We start from the raw sequence: 14,839 nt of genomic DNA, 5'->3' as shown, positions 1-14,839 counted from the left end.
AGTTCAGATGGCCCAAGGATGCACTAGAAAGTTCTTTATGCATTGTAAATGAGAGTTGCCTACTCTTGTCAGGCTCAACTACCTTCACTCTATGGACAACTGGCTACAGGCTTCTCACCCTGAGCGGTGGAGAGCTCAGCCAACTCACCCTTTCCACCCTCCTCCCTCCCTCCTTTTTCACAGGAAACTTAAGAGTCAGATCTCTTCCACTGCAAATGGAGATTCTTGATTTGGAGAGAATAAGATAAAGGACCTGACATCAATCCTTACTCTTGAAAGCATGTTGTTACTTTCTAAATATTACTGAAATTTAAAAAAAATCTTCCCCCCAAATCAGTATATTTGAATTGCTAACAAGCCTGTCTGCCTTGTTTTTATCTCAAAGAATAAAATGCTGAGCCCTGCGTGGGATGCTAGATGCTAGAGAACTCCCCCATCTCTTTCTCTCTCTTTCTCTCTCTCTCTCTCTCTCAGTTCTGAACAAGGAGGGAAGGGGTAAAGAGACCTTAGTGAGCTCCTTCTGCAGGGACAACCCCTCTGGACCCATCTGGATGGGAGCAGCCAGGAGAGGCAAGAAGCAGCTGTATTTGGTGGCACTGCCACAGCGTCTCCTCAGCCCCAGCAAGTGGCCTTTGGTCTAGAGTTGGTCCATCTGCCCCGCACAAGGCTCGAATCCAGCCCTAGAGACGCCCCCCGCCTGCTCCAGGTGGCCGGCACCCTAGACGGGGCAGGAAGGGCAGGCGCCGAGCCTCAAGTCTCAAACACGGTGGGGGGCTGCGCGGCAAGGAGAAACCCAGGAGATGCTCGGGGTCGGGGCCCAGGGCAGGGAAAACCCTCAGCTCGGTCACCTTTCTCTGGTCAAAAGCCAAGTGAGCGAAGGAGGCGATGCAACGTCACCCTGGGTGGCCAAGGCAGGCACCTAGGTCTCGACGTTCCAGGAGAGGGACGCGCTGTGACCCCCAGCCCCCTAGGCTCCTGTCTGCGTGATGAGCGTCCACTCGCCGGTTCCAGCCGCGAGCGTCCTCAACACTCCCGGAGCTGGGCCGGGCGCCGCCTTCCCTCGGGCGGCCGGCAGGGGTCAGTGTTTGGCCGCAGGTGAACAGGCAGCGGCCGGGGCTGAATCTGGTTCTTCCAGCTGGATTTTGCCCCTGCCAATCTGTCTGGACTTGTCCCCTGGCCATTAATTGGGTTCTAGCCTATCGAGACTCCTCATATTCTCCCCACCCCCGACCACTACCTCCATACTGTCCTTTCTAAGTCACCAGGCCTGTACCCTTCCAGAAGCATAGATCCCTGGACACATGGATAATTACTTACTGGCCTTATACCAGACAGTGATGCGAGATTGGAAAGAGGACATGGCACGGAGTCAGAAGATTTAAGTTCAAGTTCCTGCTCTGCCAGTTACCAGCTGTGTGATCTTGGGCAAGTCACTTTACCTCTCTGTGTTAAGTTTCTCATCTTCAAAAATGAGCTAATGGCAATAGGAACGGCTATGATGCCACGTGCCAAGGATTTATATGCCATATACTGTGTGTGTTATCATCTCGAGGGTTTAATAGGAGGAGACTATGGCCCAGAGAGATGAACAAGCAGCAGGAAGCAGCAGAGCCAGCCTCTGAACCCAGGTCTATCCATTTCTACCATGTTAACCTGCTTTGCAGGGCTATAGTGAGAATTTAATTGTGGAATTTATATTATTCTCTTCTGGCAGTTTGGCCTGGATCCTGGTGGGTGAGCTTTCCCTCCTACTAACAGGGGAAGCAGGGAAAGGCATTTTCAATTGTTAGAAACATCCTTAGTTAGTGGGGTATGAAATGAAAATAGCCCACTAGAATACAAGCTTCAGAAGGGCAGAGGTCTCACCTGTCTTGAGTCTGTTGCTCACATAATTCCTGATATATAGTAGATGCACAAGCAATATGAAGAAATGTAAAAATATGAAGAAATATGAAGAAATGTACACCTCCTACCTTCATTATAAGATAGATTCTAACACAGAGTCATTTTTCATAACAACCATGCAATTACCAGGCAAGTGACGCTAATTACTAGTTCTCATGACCATTACTGAGTTTAATTCAAGGGTTTTATTGGATCCCGTGAAACTCCTACAACCCTGTAAATCATGGGGATTCAATAACAGTCTTTTTATCAGTATGTTCACAAGATAAATTGAGTAAACCAGCTTAATGACTCATCTTCATGACTTATGACGTTAAGAATAAGATGTGGGGAAATGACAAATGTGATAAAAACCGATGGCTCTGAGAAAATGTCATGGGCATGTGGCTCTGAATGCTCTCCCATGTGGCTCTAGGGGCCTCAGCAACCTTCAGTCCCGTGTCCACCCTCACTCCACTTCAATAATCAATTTGTTCTTATCCAAAGCATTTTTGAGGACCTTGTTTCTCTTCTTCTCTGTGTTAATCAGGCACACAGGCCTAAAATATCAAATCCTAGGCAGATGCGTGAACCCACAGGACAGCAACATCAGGAGGGCAGAGTAGAGGTAGGCTTCAGTTCAAAGCAGGCATAGACTTGGAGAGGGAAACTGGGAAATGAAAACAAGTTGTCTATACAGACTCTCTCCCTAGAAGTCCGTCTAAACAAAATAGAAGCTCAATACAATCAAAATCCTTGGGCAGTGGTGCCATGCAAAGAGCAAAGACCTGAATCTGAGTCTTGGATCAGTGAGCTTCTTAGCTTTGCCTCCAAGCTCCAGTTTCCTCCACTCTAACTGGGGCCGTATTCTCTCCTCCCTCCTGGTTTCCTCCAGTTTCACTGAACATTCTTTTCATTTTGGTTGTGCGTTCTTCTGCTGCTCTCTCCTGCACCCTTGTTAGGTTCTATGCTGACTTTTATCTTTCTCCTCTTACATGCTCTTGTTGGAAAGTCTCATCCTTTTGTGAATCCAACTGCTGCCCACGTGGGGTGATTCCCAGGTTTATGTCACCAGTCCTGCCTTCTCTACTACTCTTTAAATTTGAAAACAAGGGCCGGGTGCAGTGGCTTACACCTGTGATCTTGGCACTTTGGAAGGCCAAGGCAGGAGGATCACTTGAGGCCAGGAGTTTGAGACCAGCCTGGGCAATATGACAAAACCTCATCCCTACAAAAAATACAAAATTAGCTGGGCATGGTGGCAAGCACCAGTAGTCCCAGCTACTTGGGAGGCTGAGGCAGGAGAATCGCTTGAACTCAGGAGGCAGAGGTTGCAGTGAGCTGAGATCGCATCACTGCACTCCAGCCTGAATGATAGAGTGAGACTGTCTCAAAAAACAAACAAACAAACAAAACCCAACTTTGGGTCAAGCATCCATCCTTGACCAATTAGCTGTAGCTAGGGAAGTGGAGTCCTACGAACACAGCAAACCACCACGAGAATCACGGAGATGAATAGGGGCAGGATAATTTACCAGAGGAAGCCTAGAGTGGAGTGCTGGACAGACCACCATGTAGAGTTACCAGCTGAGGACATTGCTACTTGGATACCCCCACAGGTATTTCACCATCTTCCCCTGAACTCATAATCTTCCCCTGAAAACCTGAATCTCCTCTTCTCCTAACCCCCATGAAGGGGCTGTCATCTACCAAGTCATCCCAACTAGAGATCTGAGAATCATTCTGGAATCCTCCCTCTGTATCACGAACCCCAATACTTCTGGCTAATCACCATGTCTCTCTAATTCTACTTTCTAAATATTTCTCTTGTCCATTGCCACTTCTGTTTTCTGAGCTCAGGCCCTCCTCATAGATCTGGAACATTGCAATTGCAATAACTTCTTTCTTTCTTCTTTTTTTTTTTTTTTTTTTTTTGACAGAGTCTTGCTCTGTTGCCCAGGCTGGAGTGCTCAGCTAATTTTTGTATTTTTATTAGAGACAGGTTTTCGCCATGTTGGCCAGGCTGGTCTCGAACTCCTGACCTCAAGCAATCTGCCCGCCTCGGCCTCCCAAAGTGCTGAAATTACAGGTGTGAGCCACTGCTCCTGGCCTGCAATAGTTTCTTAGCTGGTCTCTCTGCTTCTAGTCCTGCTCCCCTAATCTACTGTCCTCACTGCTGGCAGCCATCTGCCTTTGTTTTCCTAAATGAAATAGATTATTTTCTGATTATATTAAAAATACATGTTCAGCCGGGTATGGTGGCTCATGCTTGTAATGCCAGCACTTTGGGAGGCTGAGGCAGGAAGACTGCTTGAGGCCAGCCTGGGCAACATAGTGAGATCTCATCTCTACAAGAAATTTAAAAATTAGCTGGGCAAGGTGTCACACACCTGTTGTCCAAGCTACTGGGAAGACTGAGGTGGGAGGATAGCTTGAGTCATGGGAGGTCAAGGCTGCAGTGAGCCAAGATCCTGCCACAGCAGTCCAGCCTGTGTGACAGGGCGAGACCTGCCTCAAAGAAAACAACAACAAAAGACATGATCATTTTAAAAATTAATAAGGAAAAAAAAAAGAATATAAACTTTGCCTAAAATTTTACCACCATGAGAGAACCATGTTATTTTGGTGATCATTCTTCTTTGCATTTTTCATTCCTATTTTTAAAAATTACATATCATACACTTGGTGAGTGGGTTTTTTCCACTCTCCAACTTCATTGCAGGACATGCCTTGCCTTGCACATTATGGCTGTAAATATGGAGTTGCCTGTAATCTCTTTGAGTACACCATGCTGTTTCTCACCTCTCTGCCTGTGCTTATGCCTGATACACCCTGCATTAATTTCCTAGGGTTGAAGTAACAAAGTGCAGGCCTTAAAAATAGCAGAAATTTACCCTCTCACAGTTCTGGAAGCTAGAAGCCTGAAATCAAGGAGTTGGCAGGACCATGCGCCTTCCAGAACTTCCAGGGGAGGATCCTTCCTTGCCTCTTTCAGTTCCTGGTAGGCCCAGGCATTCCTTGACTTGTATAGCACAACTCCAAACTCATGTGGTCATCTTCATGTGGCCATCGTCTCTGAGTCTGTGTGTCTCTCTGTCTTCACATGGCATTATCCCCGTGTGTCTGTCTCTGTGTCTAAATTTTCTTCTTCTTAAAACGACACCCAGCCAGGCATGATGGCTCACATCTGTAATCCCAGCACTTTGGGAGGCTGAGGCAAGAGGATTGAGGCCAAGAGTTCAAGACCAGCCTGGGAAGCATAGTAAGTCCCTGTTCTCCACAAAAATACAAAAATTAGCTGGGCATTAGTAGTGCACCTCTAGTCCCAACTACTTGGGAGACAGGCAGAAGGATCACTTGAGCCCTGGAGATGGAGGCTGCAGTGAGCTATGATTATACCACTGCACTCTAGCCTGGGTGGCAGGGCAAGACTCTGTCTCAAAATAAAAAGAAAAAACAAAAAAGGACACCAGTTGTATTGGATTCTAGCCCACCCTACTCCAGTATGCTAAGGTTCCCTGCAGCCTCAACATCCTGGGCTCAAGCAATATTCTCACCTCAACTTCCCAAGTAGCTGAGACCACAGATGTATGTCACCATGCCCTGCTAATTTTGTTTATTTTTTGTGGAGACAGGGTCGCACAATGTTGCTAAAGCTGGTCTCGAACTCCTGGACTCAAGTGATCTTCCTGTCTCAGCCTCCCAAAGTGCTGGGATTACAGGCATAAGCCATCACATTTTCAACGACCCTATTTCTAAATAAGGTCACATTCCGAGGTACTAGGATTTAGGACTTCAACATGTCTTTTGCTGGAGGGGGACACAATGTAAACCATAATATACCCTTTTCCATTTTCTCACCTGAATAGCCTCTCTTGAACCTTCACAGTCCAGCTGAGCTGCCATCTCTTCAAGGAAGTTTTCCCTGAAGCCTTCAGGTAGGCCTGTGTTTTTCCATGGTGGCCACATCAGCACACAGCACATTTAATTGGAAGTCTCCACATATGGGTTGGTTTTCCTTACTTAAAATATGCTTATCATCCCTTGGAGGTAAGAACTGTATCTTTTCCATCTTTAATATGCCCAGCACTTGTCTCTTACGTTAATTAGTTCAAGACTAAGTGGGCTGGAGGCTCAAAAATACAGTGGCTTGCCAGGCATGGTGGCTCATGCCTGTAATCCCAGCACTTTGGGAGGCCAAGGCAGAAGGGTCACTTGAGCCCAGGAGTTCAAAATCAGCCTGGGCAATAGAATGAGACCACATCTTTACAGAAAAAAATTACAGCGACTTAAGGAAGAATAGAAGTTCATTTCCCTCCCTCATAGCAGTCCTGAGTTGAGTAGTGTAGTTTGGTAAGGATCTTGCCCCACATGGCCATCTGAGGACTCTAGTTCCTTCCAGATTGTTGCTTTGCAAATATAAGGACTCTGTCCTCATCTGCTTTACAGAAGCTGGATAGCAGGCACATCTGTCTTCCAGGTTGGAGGAAGAGGGAAGAGACCGTCGGAAAATACATGCCTGGTGCCTAAAAGTTCAGACTCAAAGCGGCCCTCATCACTTCTGCTCATATTCTCTTGCTGAGAGTTTAGCCACATGGCTACACTTAGTTGAAAGAAAGGTTAGACATGTGTCATCAATTGAACAGCAATGACTAAATTACAACTCTATTATAGTTCCATAACTCCTTATCTCCAAGTTCTGAAATCTCAAAAGCTGTGAAAATTGGAAAGTTGTGTGTGTGTGTTGTTGTTGTTATTGTTGTTGAGACAGGGTCTTTCTCTGTCACCCAGGCTGGAGTGCAGTGGCATGATCACGGCTCACTGCAGCCTCAACCTCCCAAGCTCAAGGGATTCTCCCACCTCGGAGTCCCAAGAAGCTAGGGCTACAGGTGTGTGCCATTGTGCCCAGCTAATTTTCTTACTTTTGTAGAGACTGGGGTCTTGCTATATTGCCCATGCTGGACTTGAACTCCCAGGCTCAAGCGATCGTCCTGCCTTGGCCTCCCAAAGTGTTAGAATTACAGGCATGAGGCCGGCCAAAAGTTTTTTCTTAAGTTTGGCACAGACTCAAGTGGTGGCAAAATCGGACTTAAAATGACATGAGGAATTTATAGAGACATCTATAAAGACTATCTATAGTCTTTATTTCATTCACTTAGAATGAATATTAATGTATTTTGTTGCAAAAGTGCCAACATATTTGTTCAAGCTCTCCTCAGACCCCACTGGGGGAATGAATAATATGCAGTGTGTGCAGCATATTATCTCTCTGAAAACTGAACACTTCTAAATTTCAGGGCTCATCTTAGACCCACGCAAGAGGACCCCACACTTTGGAGGGCCTTACTTTGCCCTTCTTCTAGATAGCCGTTGCTGATTAGGTAGGCCTGTGAGGCAAAATGAAGGGCCTCTCACCACCTGAGCACCCCCCAACTCTAGATCATGTCCCAGGTATCTGGGCTGCTGGAGTTTGCTGCCCAAGTGGTCCAAAGTCTGTGCAGATCTCTTTAATTGGTCGATCCTCTGGATGGGTGGGGGGTGGGGGTTACCGCTGTCATATGCACTCTTAAGCCCAAGACATAATCAAAGAGCAGCTATTTGCAGCAGGTATGGATAGAGGCTGGTTGTGCAAACTAAAATGTCCACACATGTGCCCGTGAGACCACTCAAGGTAAGGATAGAATTGAGTGTGCAAAGAGAAAGGGGATAGATGTAGTTATCCAAAATTGTAAATTTGACCCTGGCTATATCTATCAACATAGGACAGAACATAGCTCTTATTTATTTATTTATTTGTTTGTTTGTTTAGTTTCGAAGAGATGGGGTCTCACTATGGTGCCCAGGCTGTTCTTGAACTCCTGGGCTCAAGTGATCATCCTGTCTCGGCCTCCTCAAGTGCTCCGATTATAGGCATGAACCACCATGCGCAGCTCAGAAGACAGTTCTTATTTAGTAGCTTGTTAACTTGATTTACATATCGTAAATATATTAGGCATGGATATGTGGGCCTCCGGGCCTGCATGTTCGAGTGAGTCTGTACATCAGCCCCAGATATTTTGTTTTATTTTATTTTATTTTATTTTTGAGATGGAGTCTCTCTCTGTCGCCCAGGCTGGAGTGCAATGGCACGATCTCAGCTCACTGCAATCTCCGCCTCCTGGGTTCAAGCAATTCTCCTGCCTCAGCCTCCTTGGTAGCTGGAATTACAGGTGCCCGTCAACACGCCCGGCTAATTTTTGTATTTTTAGTAGAGATGGGGTTTCGCCATGTTGGTCAGGCTGGTCTCGAACTCCTGATCTCAGGTGATCCACCTGCCTCGGCCTCCCAAAGTGCTGGGATTACAGGCATGAGCCACAGCACCTGGCTGAGCCCCAGAGATTTTAGAGAGGGATTGTGTACTCATGCTATGGGAGAACAGGAGAATGGACCCTACAGCTTGGTTCCTGGCACTTAGTAGGTACTTGATAAAGGACTGCTGAACTGAAATAGGAACAACAACTAGCTCACAGGATTCCTGGGACGATCACAGATAGCATATGTGAAAGCCTGACGTGAATTATGAAGGGGTCCCCGAATGTGGAGGAGGAGGAGGAGGATGGACGGAGTGGAGAAGTTCAGGAAGACCCGAGAGTAGATGCAGAGTAGATGACTGAACAACAGAAGATGCCAAATGGTATTTGACAAAAGACTGAGGAATGTTAGCAGTTGCATTAGTTATGAATCTTGTTGAAACACCAGAAACCAACTCAAGGTAGCTTAAACAAGTTGGGGGCAGAGGGGAGGATAAAGAGAGGTGGGTTAAAGGGTACAAACATACAGTTAGATAGAAGGCATAAATTCAATGTTTGATAGCAGAATAAGGTGACTACCGTTAATAAAAATGTATTGTATTGGGGGGATGGACACCCTAAAAACCCTGACTTCTTTGTTATGTATTATATATATGTAATAAAATTTCACAAGTACCCCATGGATTGTATGAAAAACAAGATAGCTTAGCCAGGTGTCGTGGCTCACGCCTGTAATCCCAGCACTGTGGGAGGCTGAGGCGGGCAGATGGCTTGAGCCCAGGAGTTCAAGAACAGCCTGGGCAACATGGAGAGACCCCGTCTCTACAAATACAAAAAAATTAGCTGGGCCTGATGGCGTGCACATGTAGTTTCAGCTTGGGAGGCTGAGGTGGGAGGATCACTTGAGCGCAGGAAGTCAAGACTGCAGTGAGCTATGATTGCACCACTGCACTCCAGCCTGGGTGACAGAGTGAGACCCTGTCTCAAAAATATATATATATATACAGTCCCAGCCTGTAGTCCCAGCTCCTGGGGGAGGCTGAGCCCAGGAGTTCGAGGCTGCAGTGAGTCGTGTGTGTGTGTATGTATGTGTGTGTATATGTAATAATGCATATATATCTGTGTATTCGCACATACATATGTACATATATGTGTGTGTATATATATTTGTATTTATAGATATACACATTTTTATATATATACACATTTGTATATTATATATACACATTTATATATACACATTTATATTTAGATATAATATATTATATAAATATTATATATATATACACACAGCTCACTGCAGCCTTGAAATTCATATATATATGAATTTATATATATACACATTTGTATATTATATATACACATTTTTATATATATACACATTTATATTTATATATATACACACACACACACACACACACACACACACACACACACACGGCTCACTGCAGCCTTGAACTCCTGGGCTAAGCCTCCCCCAGGAGCTGGGACTGTATATATATATATTTTTGAGACAGGGTCTCACACATACATATATACATATATGTATATACACACACATATATATATACATACATATCTATAGCTAGAACAAAAAAAGGGGGAATTGATGAAAAGAAAATAGAATGCATCCAATCCAGATCTCCTCTCATGGAACAAGTTGTCATTGACTTCTCATCTCTGCTTCTTTTTTCTTCAGGTCTGATGCATTTTTCTTTCTCTGCAGACCAGCTCCTCCCACCTCCAAATCTCAATGGAAGAATGTGACATTCTGGATTCAGCTACCCAAAGAGGGGTTTTCCCCCTCTTTTTCTCTATTATACATTTTATAGGAAGGAATTCTGTCCCAGTTAATTCAAACTGGAACCAGAGGAACAGAGTCCCACTGCTCAAAATGGCTGTCACCCGTGGGTAAGGGGAGCAGTCAGAGAGTCATTGCGACTGGGGTGGCAGTCCCACTCCAATCCGCCTTGTGGCTTCCTAGCCTGCAGCATACTTCCTCCCAGACACACAAAAGGTGCCTCTGCCTGAGTCTTCCTGGCAGGGAGTTTGGTACCCACCAACATTGGGAGGGGAGCTTACAACACAGGACTATCTCTTCCCATAGATAATGTCCTCACAAAGCTCCACTCAGGACCACTTATATTCTCGAGGTAAGGGAGGAGGTTCAAATGTCATGTAACAGTTTTTTGCTTGTTTGTTTTGAGGGAGGGTCTCGCTCTGTCACCCAACCTAGAGTGCAGTGGCACGATCATGACTCACTGCAGCCTCAAATTCCTGAGTTCAGCCTCCCCAGTAGCTGGGACTACAGGTGCTTGCCACCACGCCCAGCTGATTTTTTTTTTTTGGAGAGACAAAGTCTCTCTATGTTGACTAGGCTGGTTTTGAACTCCTGGACTCAAGCAATCCTCCTGCCTTGGCCTCCCAAAGTGTTGGGATTACAGGCATGAGCCACTGTACCCGGCTCATATAACAGATTCTTAAGTTTATTTCTTTTGAAAGTTTGCATACAGTGACTTCACACATCACATTGTTTTACAACTAAGGTATATTAATGCTTAATGGAAATTTCCATTTTATTATTTATTTATTTATTTTTATTTTATTTATTTATTTATTTTTGAGACAGAGTCTCACTCTGTTGCCCAGGCTGGAGTGTAGTGGCGTGATCTTGGCTCACTGAAACCTCCACCTCCCAGGTTCAAGCGATTCTCCTGCCTCAGCCTCCCAAGTAGCTGAGATTACAGGTGCCTGTCACCATGCCTGGCTAATTTTTATATTTTTAGTAGAGACAGGGTTTCACCATGTTGGACAGGCTGGTCTCGAACTCCTGACCTCAGGTGATCTGCCCGCCTCGGCCTCTCAAAGTGCTGAGATTACAGGCGTAAGCCATCGTGCTCAGCGTATTTATTTATTTTTTGAGACAAAGTCTTGCTCTGTCGCCCAGGCTGGAGTGCAATGGCATGATCTTGGCTCACTGCAAGCAATTTTCATACCTCAGCCACCCGAGTAGCTGAGACTACAGGCATGCACCACCACACTTGGCTAATTTTTGTATTTTTTAGTAGAGACAAGGGTTTCACCATGTTGGCCAGGCTGGCCTTGAACTCCTGACCTTAGGTGATCCACCGCCTCGGCCTCCCAAAGTGCTGGGATTACAGGCATGAACCGCCATGCTTGGCTGGAAATTTCCATTTTAATATCTTGTTTACAGATAGCTTGAATAATGCTGGGTAGTGGGATGGTACACAGAACAGAATATATTCTTCTATATGTGCATATATTTGATTGCATATATAATACATATTATTATATATTAGGCAGGGTTCTGAGTGGCAACTCTAACCAGGTTAAAGGAATTAAGGATAGACTTTATTTTCTGACATAACTGAAACGTTCAGGGAGCTTCAGGTGCTATTGAATTCAAAGGTTCGACAACCCCATTAGCTTGCCCTTAGTGGTTCTGTGTCCTTTCCTCTGTCCTTCTCACCCTCCTTCCCTCCCTTCATTTCTCAGCTCTGCTTTACTTTGGCTTCACATAACTCCAGGCTCATGTCATCCTTTTTGTCCCAATCTTAGATAAAAAACCATCTTTCCTTTCAGGCAATAGAATATGATTGGCTAGGCCTAGGTTACTTGTCAACCTCTATACCCTTACGTTTTTGGAGTGGGGTAGGAGCAGGAGAAATAAAGAATTCTACTTTATGTGTTTGTGTATGTATCATTTCTATGAGAAAAAGTTTAGCAGGAAACTTTAATGTTAAATAAATAATGGTATATTGACACCAAAAAGTATATACATAGCAGTTAAAAGAGCAAGGTTTCTACATACTGCATAGAAAGGTATCCTCAGCATGGTGTTAAAGACAATTGGCAGAACAGAAGGTATAATAACATATGGTGTTTTAAGAAAATATTTTTTTTGTTTGTTTGTTTGAAACAGGGTCTTACTCTGTCACCCAGGCTGAAATGCAGTGGCTTAATCTCAGCTCACTAAGCCTCAAACCCCTGAGCTCAAGCAATCCTCCTACCTCAGCCTCCCAAGTAGCTTGGTCCACAGCTCCGCACCACCATGCCCAGCTAATTTTTGTATTTGTTGTAGAGATGGGGTTTTGCCATGTTGCCCAGGCTGGTCTCAAACTCCTGGCCTCAAGCGATTCATCCACCTCAGCCTCCCAAAGTGCTGGGATTGCAGGTGTGAACCACCACGCCCAACCTAAGAAAAGATTTTAAGCATGGTTGCAAATTCAGAGAAAATGTCTGTACAGGTATACAATAAATTATTAATAATGATAGCCGCTGAGAAGTAAAGGAGGCCTAGAGGAACAGGAGTTCCAGGTTACTTTAGTCTCCTGCACTATTTGGGCTTCTTTTTTATTTCTTAAACATTTTACTACGAAAAAACTTCAACACACAGAAAAGTTGAAAGTTTTACAGGAAACATCCGATATCCACCTCCTACATTGTTCCTTTGACAATTTGTAATACTTGCTTTGTCACATGTTTATTCATCCCACTACTCAGCATGCGTATCATTAACTGCTTCCCTGGTTTGTCTTTTAATTAAACTTTTCATTTTGAGATAATTGTAGGTTCACATGCAATTGTAAAAAGAAATCCCATGTACAGAGATCCTGTGTGCCCTATAGCCATTCTCCCAATGGTAACATGTTGCAAAACTCCAAGAAGACTGAGTTCTATATTGATGTGATTGAAGTTCCTCCGCAGGGTTCTTCTGGGGCCCTTCACAACAACTGTGTGTCCCTTCAGAATGATGTTAACATTTTCTGGAATGTCAACAGTCTGATTGCTGAGAATGGTCTTCATTCTCGCAGTAGACTTGGCTAATAGCACAATATCACAACCAGGATACTGACACTGATAGGTCAAGATATAGAACAATTTCATCACCATAAGGATCTCTCATGTTTCCATTTTATAGCTGCCCGCATTTCCTTACTGCTCCTGCTCCCTGCTCTTTTGTTTGTTTGTTCTTTCTTTCTTTTCTTTTTTTTTTTTGAGACAGGATATCATTCTGTCACCCAGGCTGGCGATCACGTGGTGCGATCATGGCTAAAGGCGGCCTTGACCTCCTGGGCTCAGGCGATCCTCCTGCCTCAGCCTCCTGTATAGCTGGGATCACAGGCTCATGCCACTATGCCTGCCTAATTTTTTGAAATTATTATTATTATTATTTCTAAATCAGTAGGTCTTTTATTGTATCATTTAAATATCACAAATAGGTCTTAGGAATCATCCAGCATCTTGTTTGTGTAGCTGGACATCTCTCAAATCTTACTCATCAGCCTGCTGAACAGTTCCCTTTTCAGAGACATAGATACCGTTCAAAAATTTCCTGATATCCTTGTTTTTAACTGCTGTGGCTTGCTGAATCAAAGCCGCTGAATTTGAAACAAGCTCAATGTCATTTCCTTCAAGGATGAATTCATCTTTCTGGGCTTGAGATACTGAACAAGCAACACCTGGTCTCATCTGAACTCTGTGGATGTATTTTTCACCCAATAAACTTTGGATTTCAACAAGAGACCCATTCTCCTAGATAAAAATGTTGATGAGGAAGTGAGCATACACAGACCTCATCTTGTAACTGAGGCCCAGTGTAACACCCTTGATCGTGTTCTGTACATGACTACAAATATTCTGAACGGCAGCCAGTTCCTCTCTGTTACCCCCATCGTTTGTCAACCCGGAGCCTCTTTTTTTTCTTTCCAAGACGACTGAGTTCTATATTGATGTGATTGAAGTCCCTCCACAGGGTTCCTCTGGGGCTCTTCACAATAACTGTGAGTCCCTCAGAGTAATGTCAACATTTTCTGGAATGTCAACAGTCTGATTGCTGAGAATGGTCTTCATTCTCGCAGTAGACGTGGCTAAAAATTATTTTTAGAGTTGGGTCTCCCTATGTTGCCCAGGCTAACCTCAAACTCCTGAGGTCAAGCAGTCCTCACACCTTGGCTTCCCCCAGTGCTGGGATTACAGGTGTGAGCCACTGTGCCCAGCCTCCTGCTCCCTGATTAACCCCTGGCAACTACTAATCTGTTCTCCATTTCTATAATTCTTTTTTCAAGAGTGTTATATATATAATGGAATCAAGCAGTATGTAACCTTTTGGGACTGACTTTCTTCACTCAGCATAATTCTCAGGAGATTCATCCAGTTTGTGGCATGGGTCGACAGTTCATTCTTTTTTATTGCTATATAGTATTCCATGGTATGGATGTACTACAGTTTGTTTAACCATTCAGCCATTGATGGACATTTGAGTTGTTTCCAGTTTTTGGCCATTACGAATAGAGTTACTATAAACACTCATGTATTCTTTTTTGTGAACATAAATTTTTATTTCTCTGGAATAAATTCCCAAGAGCCCATATGGTATAGTTCCATGTTTAGTTTTTTTAAGAAACTGCTGACTGGGCATGGTGGCTCACACCTATTATCCCAGCACTTTGGGATGCCAAAGTGGGCAGATCGCTTGAGCCCAGGAGTTCAAGACCAGCCTAGGCAACATAGCAAAATCCCATCTCATACAAAAAATTAGCTGCACATGGTGGTGCATACCTGTTGTCCCTTGCTACTTGGGAGGCTGGGGTGGGAGGATCACTTGAGCCTGGGAGGCAGAGGTTGCAGTGAGCGGTGATTGC

The 14,839-nt window shown here is 44.6% G+C and overlaps 1 long non-coding RNA gene and 1 pseudogene across 1 annotated transcript; one reads left to right on the top strand and one right to left on the bottom strand.

Annotated features, from left to right (window-relative positions):
• Positions 1-5,751: 5,751 nt before the first annotated feature.
• On the top strand, positions 5,752-10,011 carry LOC129054912 (uncharacterized). The gene is made up of 3 exons (XR_008519526.2): positions 5,752-5,822; positions 6,334-6,503; positions 9,874-10,011. It is a non-coding gene; the product is annotated as an uncharacterized LOC129054912 (long non-coding RNA).
• A 3,454-nt stretch (positions 10,012-13,465) lies between these two features.
• On the bottom strand, positions 13,466-14,053 carry LOC100448799 (large ribosomal subunit protein uL6-like; annotated as a pseudogene).
• Positions 14,054-14,839: the final 786 nt, after the last annotated feature.

The sequence above is a fragment of the Pongo abelii genome, chromosome 19 (assembly GCF_028885655.2).
Source record: "Pongo abelii isolate AG06213 chromosome 19, NHGRI_mPonAbe1-v2.0_pri, whole genome shotgun sequence".
NCBI lineage: Eukaryota > Metazoa > Chordata > Mammalia > Primates > Hominidae > Pongo > Pongo abelii.
Note: the sequence above shows the minus strand (reverse complement) of the source record. Positions and strands in the feature narration are given on the sequence as shown.